Source organism: Rhinichthys klamathensis, unplaced genomic scaffold, assembly GCF_029890125.1.
Source record: "Rhinichthys klamathensis goyatoka isolate OS25496 unplaced genomic scaffold, OSU_Roscu_1.1 h1tg000140l_1, whole genome shotgun sequence".
Taxonomy (NCBI): domain Eukaryota; kingdom Metazoa; phylum Chordata; class Actinopteri; order Cypriniformes; family Leuciscidae; genus Rhinichthys; species Rhinichthys klamathensis.
In genome coordinates this window covers 436,682-452,945 of record NW_026606675.1, presented here as the reverse complement: position 1 = coordinate 452,945, position 16,264 = coordinate 436,682, and the positions used below count along the sequence as shown (strand labels likewise).

The 16,264-nt window shown below is 37.8% G+C and overlaps 1 protein-coding gene across 1 annotated transcript in view; it reads left to right on the top strand.

The window, feature by feature from the left end:
* The window catches only part of dlgap3 (discs, large (Drosophila) homolog-associated protein 3), a 201,660-nt gene that overhangs the window by 118,614 nt on the left and 66,782 nt on the right, over positions 1-16,264 (top strand). The window contains exon 2 of the mRNA XM_056257590.1: positions 4,873-4,989. The gene's annotated coding sequence lies outside the window, so the exon portion shown is untranslated. The remainder of the gene's footprint in view (positions 1-4,872; positions 4,990-16,264) is intronic.

Genomic DNA, 16,264 nt, shown 5'->3' with positions numbered 1-16,264 from the left:
ATGATAGCCCTGAACACTGTAGGAGGAGGTCACATGCAGGTGTTCTGCTTGCGTCGCCGTGTGAAATGTCTTCATCCCAGGTACAGTGGCATATATTTCAGCATGTCATATGAATATAATTTCATGGGTTTTATTTTTTTTTCTAACGACAAATGATCGCGATGCTCACGTTTACAAGCCAGCGTCATTATAGTAGCCTAGTCTATTGGTTACCGTTTTACTGAATCTATATGACACTTCAATGCAATGTTTGAGTGGTTGATAATAACCATATATCGTCAATATTATAATATCAAGCTACCATAAATGAATCTGCAAATTTTACAAATCGATTTGCATTATATAGCTTGAGGCAAGACAAATAAACAAATATCACAGACATGTTAGGTATCCTAAAATATGATTTTATTAATAATCTTCCTCCTTTCTTTGTACATGTTGAGTAGACTACACTTTTTAGGTCAAACATTTGCTATTTGCATTTCATCGATTGCAAAGTTCAAATCAGAACGAGAATACTAGCGATAGCTAACCATCAAAAACTAGAATATCGTTTACTAGCTACCAGATTGATAATTCGCTACTACTCTAGCGAATTAGAGAGGTTAGAGAGAGGCATTCTTTTTTCGATGGGGGGTTCGATGCTCCCTGCACACGCAAGGTCTCTCGCTCGCTTTCTCTCTCTGCCGTCCGCGCGCGTTGGAGCACAGTCTCTGTCTCGCGTGCGCGCTCGCTCTAGATTCCGGGAGATTTGAACTAATTTGCGGTATAACTTGTCGATCACGAGTGGCTCAACAGGTAGAGATCTATAGATAAACTCATCTTTCAGGCATTTGACCGACCGGGTTGACAATTTAGCGTGAGAAACCGGGGGTGTGGCGTGTGAGCGTGTGAAACCAATCAAATGCGGGTGTCTCACGGCCAATGCGTGAGAGTTGGCAGCTCTGCAATATTGATCCTCGTTCTGCCTTTTACGCGATCACTTTCTCTTTTTGCTTTGCTCCGATAAAACCTTTGCTTTCTTGTTTTTCTGTGCTGCTTCGGCCATGACTATAACATTTGGCTCGCAAGTCCGATTTTAAGGAAGTGGGGGTGGTGGTGGAAGTGACGTATATGCCGTAAAGCAGTCGAATTTTGTAGTTCTCTTTGTTCGCCGGTTACTACCCGAAAACCGAAGTTTAAAAGTACGATTAAAAACGCTACAGGCTATGGCAGACGTGTCATTCAACCTATTGTAACTCGATGTACCATCACAAGAGACTTGGAAATATATTATGAAGGTTGAAAAGTTACCTGTTGTTACTTTAACATGCACGCCGAAAAAAATACGCGCCGCTCACGCATGCGGTGTGAAACGGCCGTTAGATACACGCCATCGTGTAGGGCAGGCTACACATAAATCTGACCCATCGGCCATCGTCGTCTCCCTCGTCTAATTTCTGTCGCTCTACATAGGTCATCTGGTATAATTGAAACGATTTTGGCTATGAGCTACGTACAGGCGCATTTTGATAGACATTCTTAGCACCCAATAAACGGCTCTGGGCATTCGTAAACCACGCCTCAAATACGAGAAAATGAACATGTGGTTCCCAGACCCAAGTCTCAACGAGAATTGGGTCTGGCGTTAGCCAGGCTAGGGCAGAGCACGAGACAAGCGCATAAATGCTGACGACTGAGGTAGAGTAAAATGTCATTGTAAGCCAATCAGATGTAGAGTTGGGCGGGTGTTCGAAAGCACGCATAGTAGTAGGCATTTGGCACTTTTGACTCAGCTCACTGAAAAGAGCCGGCTCTTTTGGCTCACAAACGGCTCTTTAAATGACTTTGACTATAATATTTAAAAAAAATTTACATAATTATTTAATTTCTATAGGCTAAATTTGTAAAAATAGAGTCGGCTCTTCAGATATGCGAGCCAGCTCCCGACGTTCACCTAAAAGAGCCGGCTCTTAGAGTCGCCTCATTCGCGAATCACGAACGACCCATCAAAAGCTCATTCGCGAACGAGTCGATCCATCATCACTAACGGCTAACGCTCATGAATTGCGAACGACCCATCATAACGCATAGTCGGACAGGACAGGACACACGATGAACAACACAAGCAAGCCAGTCAGTCAACGAGAGACGGGTATGGCGACGAGCTTAACAAGCTTAATTTAATTTTGCCCAGTTGTGGCCTGTTGAGGGGCAATAAATATCAAAAGTTCCAAAACATCTATTGTGTTATTTGCATTGATCCACTATATAAACATAATATCTACATGGCATTTGATTGGAGGCTAGTCTCACTTTGTCCCACAGCAACATTTTTTTTTTTTTTTATGTGTGTACAATGTTTCATGTTTCTGTTAATAATGTATTGTATTAAGTGTCCATTTCATTATAATATTCAGATTTATCATAAATAATTGAACATGCACATGTATTGTAAGTTCCGTTAAAGAGGGGTAGAGGTGGGGTCACATTTGAGCATTTAAAATTTAATTTTACTTGAAAGTAACGCAATAGTTACTTTCTTAAGTAACTAGTTACTTTTAAAATTTGTAACTGAGTAACTAATTTAGTTACTTTTTGGAAGTAGTAACTAGTAACTGTAACTAATTACTTTTTAAAAGTAACTTGCCCAACACTGGTGGCGGAGACTATTTGGCCTCCCTGTTCTCTCAATTCTTTCTCTCTTATGTAAGAGGAGCACTAAATCATTGTCATTCCTAAAGCAGAACAGTAAATGTATTCTTTTTATGATTTTGTTTGATTTATTATATTAAATATTTTCACTGAAAAACAAGACTAAACTACAGATACAACACACTTTTGTTATGATATTTCCCTCTGTAATCATAACTTACATGATTACAAATACACCTTACAGAACAGGTCTGCTGTACATTTAATGCACAGCAATATTTCAAGTCTAGGTTGTTTACCAATGGGACAGATAAATGTCCATGTCTTTATGAAACTGAGACTAGGTAAGTGGTTCTGCGCTATTTATTGTTTCTCATTACCCAAAAGGATCCGCTGATAGGCTAAATTAGGGATGTACCAGTAGCTGTATTTAAAGCTGAGGCTGTAAATGATTAGAAATCATCAGTAGATGTGCCCGGTTTGTGAACCATGGAATCTGGAAGCGGGAGAGGAATGAGAAAGGAAGCAGTTTGTCCTTTATCAAAGTCTGCAACGTCACTTAGCGTGAGGAACGAAGGCCTGTGCCAAATGTGGTAAAAAATAATCAGGAAAAATATGGAATAAGATGTTAATACAACATTATTGATGCAAAATACTGGCTCTTACAAACACTCAAGGGGACACAAGTGTTTCCTCAATTGGCTGCAAAGCCCTGTGCACAGACACACACTGACATCTCAACGCAGAGCCAGCCTCTACACAAACACGCGCACAAGCACATGAATACTTAATTGTTTTCCTGGAGTTTTGAGTTTATAATCATATTTAGAGTGAACTTGGTGGCAGCAAAAAATGTCTGTGGTGACCTATATTCTCTGATTGCTGTTGCCTTTTTGGAACAATGGAGAAGTTGTGTTCTAATTATTCTGGCTCCAGCTGCATTCACAAATCAATGAAAGGAGTTTAGAATCTAGCTCTTAAAAGTTTTACTTCACTTCTCGCCTTTTGCGCTTGCCTGTGATATTAGGGTCAAATGTTCCCATTTTTCCCATTAAAAAGGTACAAATTTGTGATTAGAGTACAATGGACCTAAAGTCCGTTCTAAAAATCCAATCCGATCTCACGGCAATTCATACGTATTTTACGAGGTGGCTAATTTGTTTGAATTCGTACGTATGGCCTACAGCTGACCACGCCCCTAAACCTACCCATCACTGGGGTTTAGACAAATTGTACGAATTCGTCAAACGTCAGTTGAGAAATGCGTACCTTTCATCATAACATCGTAATATACATCAAATACATAAGTCACCCGCTATATTGCTAAAGGTACCAGATTTTTCATATCAACAGAAAAACATACCGGGATAAACTGGCATCTCTTGATAGATATATATATATATATATATATATATATATATATATATATACATATATATGTGTGTGTGTGTGTTTACACTTTTGGGAGAGATAAACCCATGAATGTCAAACTAATAGTAGTCAATGAACACTAAACTGGGTTAAGAGAGTGTATTTGAACATATCTTCACCTTTGATGTAGTATTTATAGCATATTCATTTCCAAAAATGTACCAGAAATGGCCTGCAGATTATAGTAGGGTTAAGGCTATATTTTTTTTCTCTTCTCATCATCTTTTGTCTTCTGTCATCATCTCTTTACTGATAAAATGTGAACCATTGTAGGCTACTTCTCATATTGCTGAGCCTTTTGTATGTTGCTCGAAACAGAGGGATTGTATTAAACCAATCAAAATGATGAGTGTAAACCTCAGAATCTGGTCTCAACGCAAACACTGTAATGAGGGTAAACAGTGAGCATGAGGTTCCCTCTAGACTGTCTTGCATGGTCTCAGCTTTAACCCATCACACATTCCCCAAACCGATATCTTGAAGATATTCATAGCCAATTAAACTCATGCCAGCTTCTTTTTCCTCTTGCTGTCTCTTTCTTTTCCAGCCCGGAACCCTTCACAGGCTGATTACCTTGCATGTGGGAAAAAGTTTTTGTTCTTTGGAACTAGAAGCGGGACACATTACATCCTTGCCACATTATAAAGCAATGTTAGCTTGGAAATGCTTTCAGTGAACAGTGTTTTCCCCTGACAGTGCATGAGTGAAATGAAAAAAATAATACAAACAAGCATGGATGTTTAGTCATTTCATCTGCTTGTTTCTATCTCTCTCACACTCCCCATTTCTCTCTTTTTCTCTCTTCAGATTGCTGAGTGGAATCTGTGAGGGTTTGCAAACAACAAGAAGTGTGTAGTGTGTGTCCATTGAAGAGACCGTTTCCCCTCTGCTGATAATGAAGCACCATTTCCAGATGAGGAGGCAGTGAGTATTTTATCTCTGACTGTTGCCACATGTGCATGGAGAGCCATTAATTCCCTTGGTTCACCGTGTGTCTTTGAAAGATGTCCCTCTGCGCCTCCGTGCAAAGCCGCTCTCAATTTCAGTCTTCTATCAAGTGCCTGGCCAAGATTACACAAATGTCATTTTAATGCCCCCTAAAAACCTCACCTCAAAGGGTCCTGTGCTCTTTGAAACGGTTCTTTTCATTCCCACATGTTTGATGTGCACATTTTTAAAAAGCAGCTAGACACATTGTAAGGGTCCATATTTATGGCTTGGCGAGTGCACTTTTTTTTTTCTTTTTTCTCCATATTTCCTTTTGAAACCGGAGGTTTGGGCAGGACATTATGAAGAGATTGTGGTTTTTTTTAATAGCCAATAAAAATCACATCTGTAAACTCTAATTTGCTCCATTCTAGTTGGTTGCAGGTGGTATTAGGGGGTGGGACATTCTCATTCTAGTGTACATCTGAATGGACAAAAACGTGTGTAGTTCAGGATGAGTCATCAATATTTTAGATTTGTTTTATTGGAAGACTGTAAAGTTTAAATTAGTATATCGGCCAAAGGTTAATTTTGTTACTAATTTGTTAATTATTAGTTTGTTTGTAATAAATATTTGCATCACATAACGAGCTCCATACAGAATGTATTACCTTTCTGACATTAAACTTGCTCAGATTGCTTGGGTAAGCGTCCCATGTACCACAAGTCCCTAAAGAGCTCTAAAACTTGTAGAAGCAAGCTATAATAGCATGGTTGCTTCAGCCAATGCATTTGCTTTTGTTGGTTAGGTGGTTTTCAAATATTATTTTCAGTTAATCAATATTTTATCGCCAACCGACAGACATTTAATTACAGCAATATGTACAACAACCAACGTAATAAAACATTGCCAGATTCACGTTCTTCTGATTCATCTGTTTAAAACTGAATACCACACTTGTTTCGTTTTAAAAGTGTCGCGAAACTTGCAATAAACAATGTAATATCATTTTGCAGAATGTTTTTCCAATAAACCAAGGTTAAGCATATAAAGTATATACAATTACATTAGGCTACTTATTAGGGGTGGTGAAAAAAATCGATTATTGATTAATCGCGATTATGTTATGGACGAGTATGAATCGATTATTACATTTTCAAAAATCGATTTTTTATTATAAAAAAAAAAAAAATTGCATTATTTTATTTTGTAAAAAATGTTATACCGGAAGTTGAACGTCACGAACGCGCCCAGTTTCAGTAGCAAGCGCGTGTAACGGCAGCCAGAGCGAGTGAGAGCAGGTGTGCCGGGTGTCTGGCTGCGTGGCGTGAGCGTCTCAGCTGCGTGGTGTGTCCGTTTTTATTTCGGCTCCCATGTTAACAGGTTAGAGCTTGCACACTGCCTGCATGAGCCGCGCGGAAAACGCGTGCATGCTAGAAATAGAACCGACGCCTATTTTTCACGCGACACGCAAGCGTGTTGGAAGCGTTTCCAGGCAAAATAGAATAGGAAACGATGTTTATATGTCATTTTGTACACGAATACATATTAATAAATTACATTTTGATGTTTGAAAGTCTAGGTTTTGATATAAATTCAGATATCAATGTAATTTAAACAAATAATAATAATAATTATCGATTTTCAAATATTGCCATTATTTTTGCCTATATACAAATTTATTTCATTTTTATTTTTTAAACAATCGAGTCCTGGTGTTCACTACAGAGGTCATAGCATAACATATGAATAAAATATCTCTTTTTTTCATTTGTTTCTTATGGTCTTAACAATGTGATTACATGAAGAAGAAAAAAAACAGCCAGTGTGTCTCCGGCCTAACGAGCGTTGCTTGCTACAACACCTTGTCTTTCAAGAAGAAAATTGTCCAATTTCTACAGTATGTTGGTTCTTATCTACTTCCTAAAGGAAATAAGCCTTTCATTTATTTGTTATTGTTTAGTTCAACTTGATGAGTCACAACACAATGTGATGTATTCATTTCTGTGTTCTACAGAACATAAGCTACATACAAATAATTCTGAAGTTATAACTACACGACACAGAAAGTGCTTTGAGTTGTTGTTACTCAATAAAAGAGTTAAGTAATTCAGCAGCTGACTTTTTTTAATACTGCAAACACTTTGTAGTGGATTTTCGTTTACTGTTGTGAAATGGAAAATCAATAATCGCTAATCGAGAATCGTTAATAATCGAAAATCGACTGTAATCGAATCGGGACTTCAATAATCGTAATCGAATCGAATCGGGAAATCAGACAGATTAACCACCCCTACTACTTATATATACATATATTTACACACTGTAATACTGTAGGTGGATGCTACATAGAGCAAGATACTAGAACAACATTGTGAGGTGTCATTTTGTGGTTGTCCATCAGGGAACATTGATGTTGGCAAAGGATGTGCATTATTCAACCCTGACCTATCAGTTATTCATGATGCTGACGTAATGCCACAAGAGACCGCTGTTATGTTTGCTGAGAGGGGTCTTCAACTAAAGCTCATACTGAGTGATTTCAGTCCTGTGGTGCTTGAAGAGGTGTGATAAAGGTGTTCTTTAAATATGGCTATTCTGGCTCAAAACCACAGTCGTATGGATAACAGCTGAGGATTTGGCTCCAGTGAGGTTGTAAATTGGCATTACGTGAGTAGCCAATGTTAGAAACAATTTGCCAAGCCACAAGGGTGCGTACAGTACGTCCCCTTCTCTGAATTTACTATTTCATTGAGGGCAAGTAACCAATAAAAAGATATAGGAGATTCATATTTTGATCATTGTGTGTAAATGTTCCAGTATTGCTTTCACGTTACATCTCAAAGAAAAGTACAATTCCAAATACACAGCATATGGAAACTGACATTTTGCTTATCTGCTTTTTTTTACACAGGCTTATTTCAATGATGCTTTTAAAGCTGAAATGTTTTAGTTAGATTTGTAACCTTCAGACTTCATAGCCTTCAGACCCAGGGCCTCATGCACAAAACTGCATACATTTCATCATAAAAGATTGTGCACGCACAAAAGTTTTCATAGACTATACTTTAGTGCTTAAAAGCACTAAAAACTAGGAAATAGAGGATGATACAGGATAAAACAGTGCTGATAAGAGAGATATTACACTGCATAAAGTATTTTCTTAATCAATATCTTTGTTTTTCAGTATTGCATTTTGAGGGGAAAAATATGTAAGCAAAATTGCATCCGATATTTAGACTGTTTTAGACAATAAATCTAGTGTAAGTGTATTATTCGCCTCATGGAAATAGTTTTTACTTGTTTCAAGCAAAAATTTTGCTTTATTATGTTTTTCACTTTAAAATAATGATTCAGATCACTAGTATTCCTAGCCTAGTTCCTATTGAGTGACTAGGCAACACTTGAGTAATTAGTGATGCATTTTATGACCATGTTCAGAGTAAGACAATTTCTCACCTCTCAGACATGTTAATGTTGTGATTAGTAATTAGGCTAAGTGTTAATTATTCATTTGTCAGTAGTTCTTAATGGGGTTTGTCTCATTCAGTAATTATTGATTACCTCAGTCCTAAATTTATATTGATTAATTAATCTTGTTTCCATATTAGTATATTCGATATATCCTTTTACTGTCTCTGGATATATCGCGGGCTGGCGGGGACGCCGTGAGCGCTGAGTGAGCAGGTACGAGTAGTGAGTTATTGTCGAAAAAGATGGATAAAGCAAAAAAGCTGTCGGGGGCTAAAAATAGAAAAAGAAAGGGAAAAGGAGATGACATGTCAATTGATACGACAGCAGCTAAATAAGTGGATGGTGAAAGGCAACAGGTAGGATTTAAAGTTTGACGTCCAGGCAGGCACGGCGTTATGGGTGGGCCTGACGGGCCTAGGCCCACCCACTTTTCAACAGGCCCACCCAAAACTTTTCTTCAAAAATGTTTTGTCAATAATTATAAAAAAATCGCCAATAAGCACATAATTTGTGCTAAAATAGTCTAAATGTTTAGTTTTAAAAACAATTTTAAAAAGCTGGTTATGTCTATTTTGATGTTTCTGCGCAAGTTCAGCAGACAGTGTTCGGATTTGTTCCGATCAGAGCATGTGAGCAGAGAGCGCATTTCTGAATATTCCGCTCTGCTCACTCATTCCTCAGGGTCGCGCGCTCAACCCAGAATGGCCTCCTGGCTCGAACTTCCAAGATATGTGGAATAAGGCCTCCGACTATTTTTCCCCCCAAGTTGTTCATTTAAGCCATTAGTGGGCAAATCGCCCCTTTATATTAATGTAATTAGGCTACTTAAATAGGACAGGCTATAGGCTATAGTATACTATGGAAGCTTGTTTCCGCCAGAATAAAACATTTTAAAAGATAATTGCGACTTTTTATCTCACAATTGCGAGTTTACATCTCACAATTCTGACTTTATTACTCAGAATTGCGTGAAATAAAGCCGCGATTGCGTGTTATAAAGTCAGAATTGCGTGAAATAAAGTCGCAATTGCTTTTTTTATTTTTTATTTTTACCCCAGAATAGTTTATATCTCACAATTCAATTCTGACTTTGTAACACGCAATTGGGACTTTATATCATGCAATTCTGCCTTTATATCTCTCAATTGCGTATTATAAAGTCAGAATGGCGAGATATAAACATGTAGTTCTGTGAAAAAAAAGTCAGAATTTCAAGCTATATTTCTCGCACTTTATATCACGCAATTTTGACTTAATAACATACAGTTGCGACTTTAGGCCTATATCACGCAATTCTGACTTTATAGCTAACCTGCAATTGCCACTTTATCATGTAATTCTGAGATAAAACGTCAGAATTGTGAGATTAAAAAATCGCAATTACATTTTGTATTTTTTACTCTGTGGCGGAAACATGCTCCAGTTGTCGTGCAATGCAAGTGATCGTGCCGGCGCCTTATTACATTGTCTGCTATATAGTGCTTCTTATTTATTAAATACGGGCAATTGCTTGATAAAACTTTGATCAAAATTAAGATACAATTTATACGAAACGAAAATCTTTAAAAAAAAGAGTCTTTCTACAAAACAAAACTCAAGTGGTCAAAAAATGTTTTACCCACTCCATGTCTCCAGAAATATTGCAGCGTCAGCGCTTATCATTACCTTGTGAAAGTGTGAAAATAATTTCCAGTAAAGGACAATGTTGCAACAGTCGTTGTTTAGGTACCTTAAACGCGCACATACAGTCTCTGAGTCATCGCTGCAACCAGGAGATGAAGGAAAGCTGAGATCCACATCACCTAGCACATCTTCGTCTCTGCCACCCGCTACGACTATCGCTGCTAGCGCGACCAGCGCCGTTGCTAGGAGGGCGCCAGCGCCTCTGCCTATACCATGAGTCATAATAAATGCAATTCCAACTTTTTCTGAAGTGCTTCTTTTATAAAGAACACCGCTTTTTCTTTTATCGGGAAACGCAGCCCAGGTATGATGCGTAATGGAGATTCCAAAGCGCTCTTCTTTGGTCAGGACCAAGGAGAGCGATCGCGGATAGGTCCGTCCTGAGTCCATATGCACCGAAACTTTGTAACAATGCAACAAAATATTTAAAGAGCATCAAGCTATTAAAATCTAGCCTACGTACATATATATTAGTCAGTAATTTTTATTAGGTTAAACAGTGATTGGATAACGTTTTTAATTTAAGGCCCACCCACAATTGGTCTGGCCCATCCAAACCTGGAATCCTGGCGCCGTGCCTGCGTCCAGGGCAGGCATGTAGGCTACTGGCCATCGGGACTACCGGGAGATTCCCGGTGGGCGGACGTGCTTTTTCTTAACGGCCCATAAAACTACATCGGCGGCCCATTCGTTTTGATTTTTTTTTTTTTTTTGCTTAATTGGCGGCGCTGGGTTAGTGTCTGTGTAATGCTTTGGTCAAAAAAGTCGGCGTTAGTTTTTTTTTCTGACACACCGGCCCATGAAACACGTAGATCAGCGGCCCATTGGTTATTTTCTTGATTGACACTGGGCTGGGCCGATCACATCTTTAAACACCTCCCCCTTTGGGTTTGAGCTAGCGTGCAGTGTCAGTGTGTAGCCTATCTGTCAAAATAGTCAGAGATGGAGAAGAAACGTGAAGAATGTTCAGAGAAATAGCCTTTCAAGCAGACGCTGTAAAATGTGTCAAAATATATGTTTTCTGCAGCATCAGGACCTTCATCAGCTCCAGTGGCTGATGATGATATTGAGGAGGATCAGGAGAGATATGAGTGAGTGTAGAGTCCACGGTAAGCAGAACTACTTTCAAAAGGCTATGTCTTCGTGTAGGCTATGTCATGAGTGTATAGGAACCCATTGCCCAGTTACGCACTATTTCCACATCTGCATATTTGACGATTATCGCAATTTAGCCTACTAGAAATTTAATGAGACACGTTTGTAAACTATGTTTTCCGCCAAAATAAAAGCCCCCGAACCCCCCAAGAGGGACAGAGGTCCAAAAATCCTGTGAGAAACACAGGTATTGCTATGCCAATGCTTTTTTTTTTTTTGATTCATCACTGTGGAGAATAGTTCAATTGTATTAATAACTGGCAATTTTCTTTACTTATTTCATAAGTCCCTCCCCTGTCGAGAGCATAGCTCAGGTAATCAGATCTTGGTTGAGTACTCGATACTTGGCAGATCAGAACAAAGTTTGAGACATGATTGAGATCCAGAGTAGATGCATGTGATGAGATTACTGAGAAGTACGACATTTTCATATAAGTATCCTTATGATCTTGATGACATTGATTTAACCTCATTCTAACTATGAGAAATAATTGAGATATTAGAACTCATTTGTGATTTTTCTTTCCTGTGGGTCCTGAAAGTGATGTAAAGTGTAAAAGTGCAAGCCTGATTTTTTTAAAAAGGCATTTAACACACAAGTTTGAGACACTCAACCTAAATTATTCAGATCTTTAATGTGCTTTTTGGCAGAGGATGCTTTTATTTATATAACTTTTTTTTATATGTAAAATGATAACCATAATTTTGGCAGAAACTCCAAAAACACAATACATACAATTCACTGCAGTTTTCTGCTGAAATGACCACAAGTGACAGTAAAACCCCAGCAACTTTTATTCCTTTTAACACAAATTATGATTACAGAGGCAGATAATCGATTAATAAAGACTTATTTTCCTTACAAAATACTATGTTATGACATCAAAACACTTTAACCATAGTCCATGATTTGTGAACTAATACATTTTGACATTTGTATTACCTAACCAGTTTCATATGTACTGATTTTCTGAAGTAGTTAACATGCTTGTTAGCTCACTTGGTCCTTGGTAAGCACTCGGGTATGAGGCCCATGAAACACGAGTCACGATGTAAGCAAGCTAAAATGTCACGTTATCTCATGTGTGCTTTAACACTATTGGTTAGGTTTAGAGTAGGGTTTAGTGTAGATGGTATGTTTTAAAAAAAAAACTCAATAGAGCTAACTTTGGCGCTCTCAACAGACATTTACTTTCCGAGCTGTCATGATAGGCCTACAGACAACAACCAATATAAAAAAAAACATTACTAAACTAAAAAAACTGAACGCGTTTTTAACGCCACTCACTGGACATTTCCCTTTGAAAGGGTCGCAAAATGTGCAAGAAGCAACGTAATATAATTTTGCGTAAATGTCACTACAGGCACGTTTTCCCAATGAGCCTGGCCTGACGATAACGTTTGATCCGGCTGTGAAGCTGTTTCCCGTGGCAGGAAGTTTATCAAGTGCTCTCTTTGTTTCAGATATTTTCCTCTACAAAACTAGCTCACCTGCTCGCAAACACTCTCTCCAGTTTTTCTATAATCAAGTCTTTCTCCGTAAGAGCTCTTCATCAGTTTCAGCGCAGTTAATATGTTGTGTCTCAGTGGAAAGGCGTCTCATAGATGAGAGACTGTGTTCTTTTCGCCGTTCTTTGGATCAATCAGATGACAAACAGGTCGATGGATCAGGTTTGAGTGAAGTTTTTGCTGTCATTACACTCTCTCTCTTTCACAACTATGAAAGTGGCATCTACAGTTCATGCCATCCTTTCATGTGTCCATGTATATTTCCTGTCCTCTGTTGCTTTCTGTAATAAGCTACTTCCTATTCTTTGTCTTTGGTAAAGGATAGAAACTGACCTCTGCTTGACCTGCAATAAGTAAATGATTCTCATTAGGTGACGCTATGGGTTCATTACTGAGAACACACTCTGTCTCACCTCTGCTGTCGTCTCCATTGAACTGCATGTCATGGAGACCAGTCTCGAGAGATGCAGATAGATCTTTCACCCAGAGTAGAGAACGGCATTCCCAATTTGCTGTTACACATTTCCGAGCCTCACCTAGCTAGACGATTCTCTTGTATATTAAAGTCTGGCCCACTCTGTTGAAGAACCAGCTTATACCAGAATGAGTTTCCATACTATCTGAGGCTGGTTTATGTTGGATAGGTGCTGGTCTTGATCTGAACCAGCTACCCTTGTGTTGCCACTCCAGTTCCTTAACCACAAAGTGTTTTTTTTTTTCTCCTTCTCATGAGCTCATGAAAATCAATTGAAACACTTTGCAGCTGGCTTTTCGAAAGAGATTCATCTATGGAGGTCAGGCTGGACTTCATAATGGTCATTTAACACCAGCACTCTGTTTAACAACAGCTTTATGAGGTGTTTTTGACAGATATTGTATTGCTTCTTTAAGGATATATCAGGTTTCAATAAAATTTTTTCCAAAGTTTACCTCCAAATGCAAACAAACTGGCACCACGTTAACCCTCTGGGGTCCTTCGGCCCAAATGGACCCGAAGCATTTAAATAATTTTTATCGGAAAAATCATAGCTTTATCGGAATGGTCCGAAATTTGGTGACTTTGTTGGTACTTGGTATATGAACACCCAAAAAAATTGGGGACAGGATTTGAATAGTCTAAGTGGTTGTAAAAAAAAATAGTCACACTCAGGACCTTCGGGTCCATTCCATCCAAAAAATTGCTCTCATGAGGCCTAGGCTTGACTCTAAAATGAAATACAGCTTTAAAATATATATATATATATATATATATATTTTTTTTTATTATTTTATTTTTTATTATATTCAATGGGGAAAAAATGGGTCATAATTATTGTATTAATATTAATTATAAATCATTTTTATTTTTGAAATTATCTCAAAACACCAAAAAAGAAAAGAAAAAATATTATAAAAAAACAAGTAAAAAAAAAATGATGATTTTTTTAAAATAAATATTAATCCCACCCTTCCGGCCCATTTGGACCCGAAGGTCCTGAGTGTGACTCTGAAATGAAGGACCCCAGAGGGTTAACTGTTCAAATTAGTAAACAATTAGGGCCATTTTGTTTTTAGACATTGGCTATTCTAATATTAGGATAATAAGAAGGAAAATAATCCACCAACCAGGCCTCCTCAGGTTGTAATCTGAAAGCGAGTAGCTGTTACTTTGAAATGTTGTTATAAATTCAAAGCATTACACTGTGTAGCTGTTTGATGTTGACATGTTTAAACCAAGAGTAATAAGCCTATGAGTCTCCTAATATATGAGAAACAATTTGGAAAATTGCTGATCCATCACTGTATGCTGTCCATGTGAGGCATAAAGATAACTCACTCTCACTCCTTCTGTTCTGAATCCAGCTTATTTGCCATTTCATACTTAAGTCCTTTTTAAAGTTTCAAACATCTAAGTTAGTGTAAGATCAACTGCACAGTTTATTAAGACGATATCAGCCAGACTGCAATTATATGAACCCGCTTACACATACTTATGTAAACAGTTTTTGTTGGCTGAATTGTGTTAGTTTTGCAATTTCGGTAGTGCATGCTGAAAAAAATAAACTGTTAATACATGAAAGAGTTTGGGCAAGAAGTATTAAACTTGTCAAACATGGTCTGTGAATTTAATTTTTCTGCCCATTTTCTTAGCTCATACAATCATGGTGCCATTGTGATGAAAGAAAGCCAGTATATTTAGATAAATTTCATACATTATGTGTAATTGAACCTTTTCAGAAACGTTCCACTTTGTTGCACTGCAGGTATGCATTTCTGTGTATGCTACACTGTAATACATTATTGAATGTGTGTGTGTGCGCACTCAGAAGTTAATGTTAAATTGGGTACTCCAATTGTTATGGCTGTACAGTGGTATTTGTAACCTTAATTATCATAGTGCAGTGTCTTATTTTATTTTTTGGTTATTGACTGCTGGCACCTCAGAGAATTATACCAACCAAGTAAATTATTAATAAAAGCATGTGCTGTGAAGTACTACAGTATTAACTTCAGAAACATTGTGCTTTAGTCTTTCTACTATAGGAGACTTTGGTAGGTGATAGTTGAAGGTGAAATTCAAGTTGATTTCAAACAGCTTCTGGATGGTATGCAACTTCAGATGTGAAATGTGTACATTGATCAAAAACTTCAGTGTATCCTTAAGAATCCTGTAAAAACAGAACTTGGTAAATTATTTAAACTATACACTATCGTTCAAAAGTTTGGTAAGATTTTTATAATGTTTTTGAAAGAAGTCTCTCACCAAGGCTGGAAAAGTAGTGGAAACTATGGAATCTTATTTCCACCACTTAATACAAAAATTTAAAAGGTAATTGAAACTTTTTATCTCACAATCTTGACTTTTTTTCTTGCAATTGCGAGTTTACATCTCACAATTCTGACTTTTCTTCTCAGAATTGCCTGAAATAAATTCACAATTCTGACTTTTTTTCTCAGAATTGCGCAATATAAACTCGTTGTTGACTCGTTAGGTCAGTAGGCGGAGAGTAGATGGTCTTTTATGGCTGTTTGAACACATTCGACCACATGAGCGTTTACGCTACGAGAGCAATCTGGTTGAATGCTTTTACGACTACCTCTGGAAGTGGTCGAAAGTGGACAAGCTCAAAATGTTTTAGACCGCTTTTTACACCTGTTGTTTAGCATAGTCCACTTGTGATCCAATCAACCAAAACACATCTTAAAGGATTAGTTCACTTTTAAAAAAACTTTTGCTGATAATTTACTCACCCCCATGTCATCCAAGATGTCCATGTCTTTCTTTCTTCAGTCGAAAAGAAATTAAGGTTTTTGATGAAAACATTCCAGGATTTTTCTCCATATAATGCACTTTGCTGGGCACCAAACGGTCCAAGGTCCAAAAGACAGTTTCAGTGCAAACTGCAAACTGTTCAAATGGCTTTAAACGACACCAGACGATGAATAAGGGTCTTATCAAGCGAAACGATC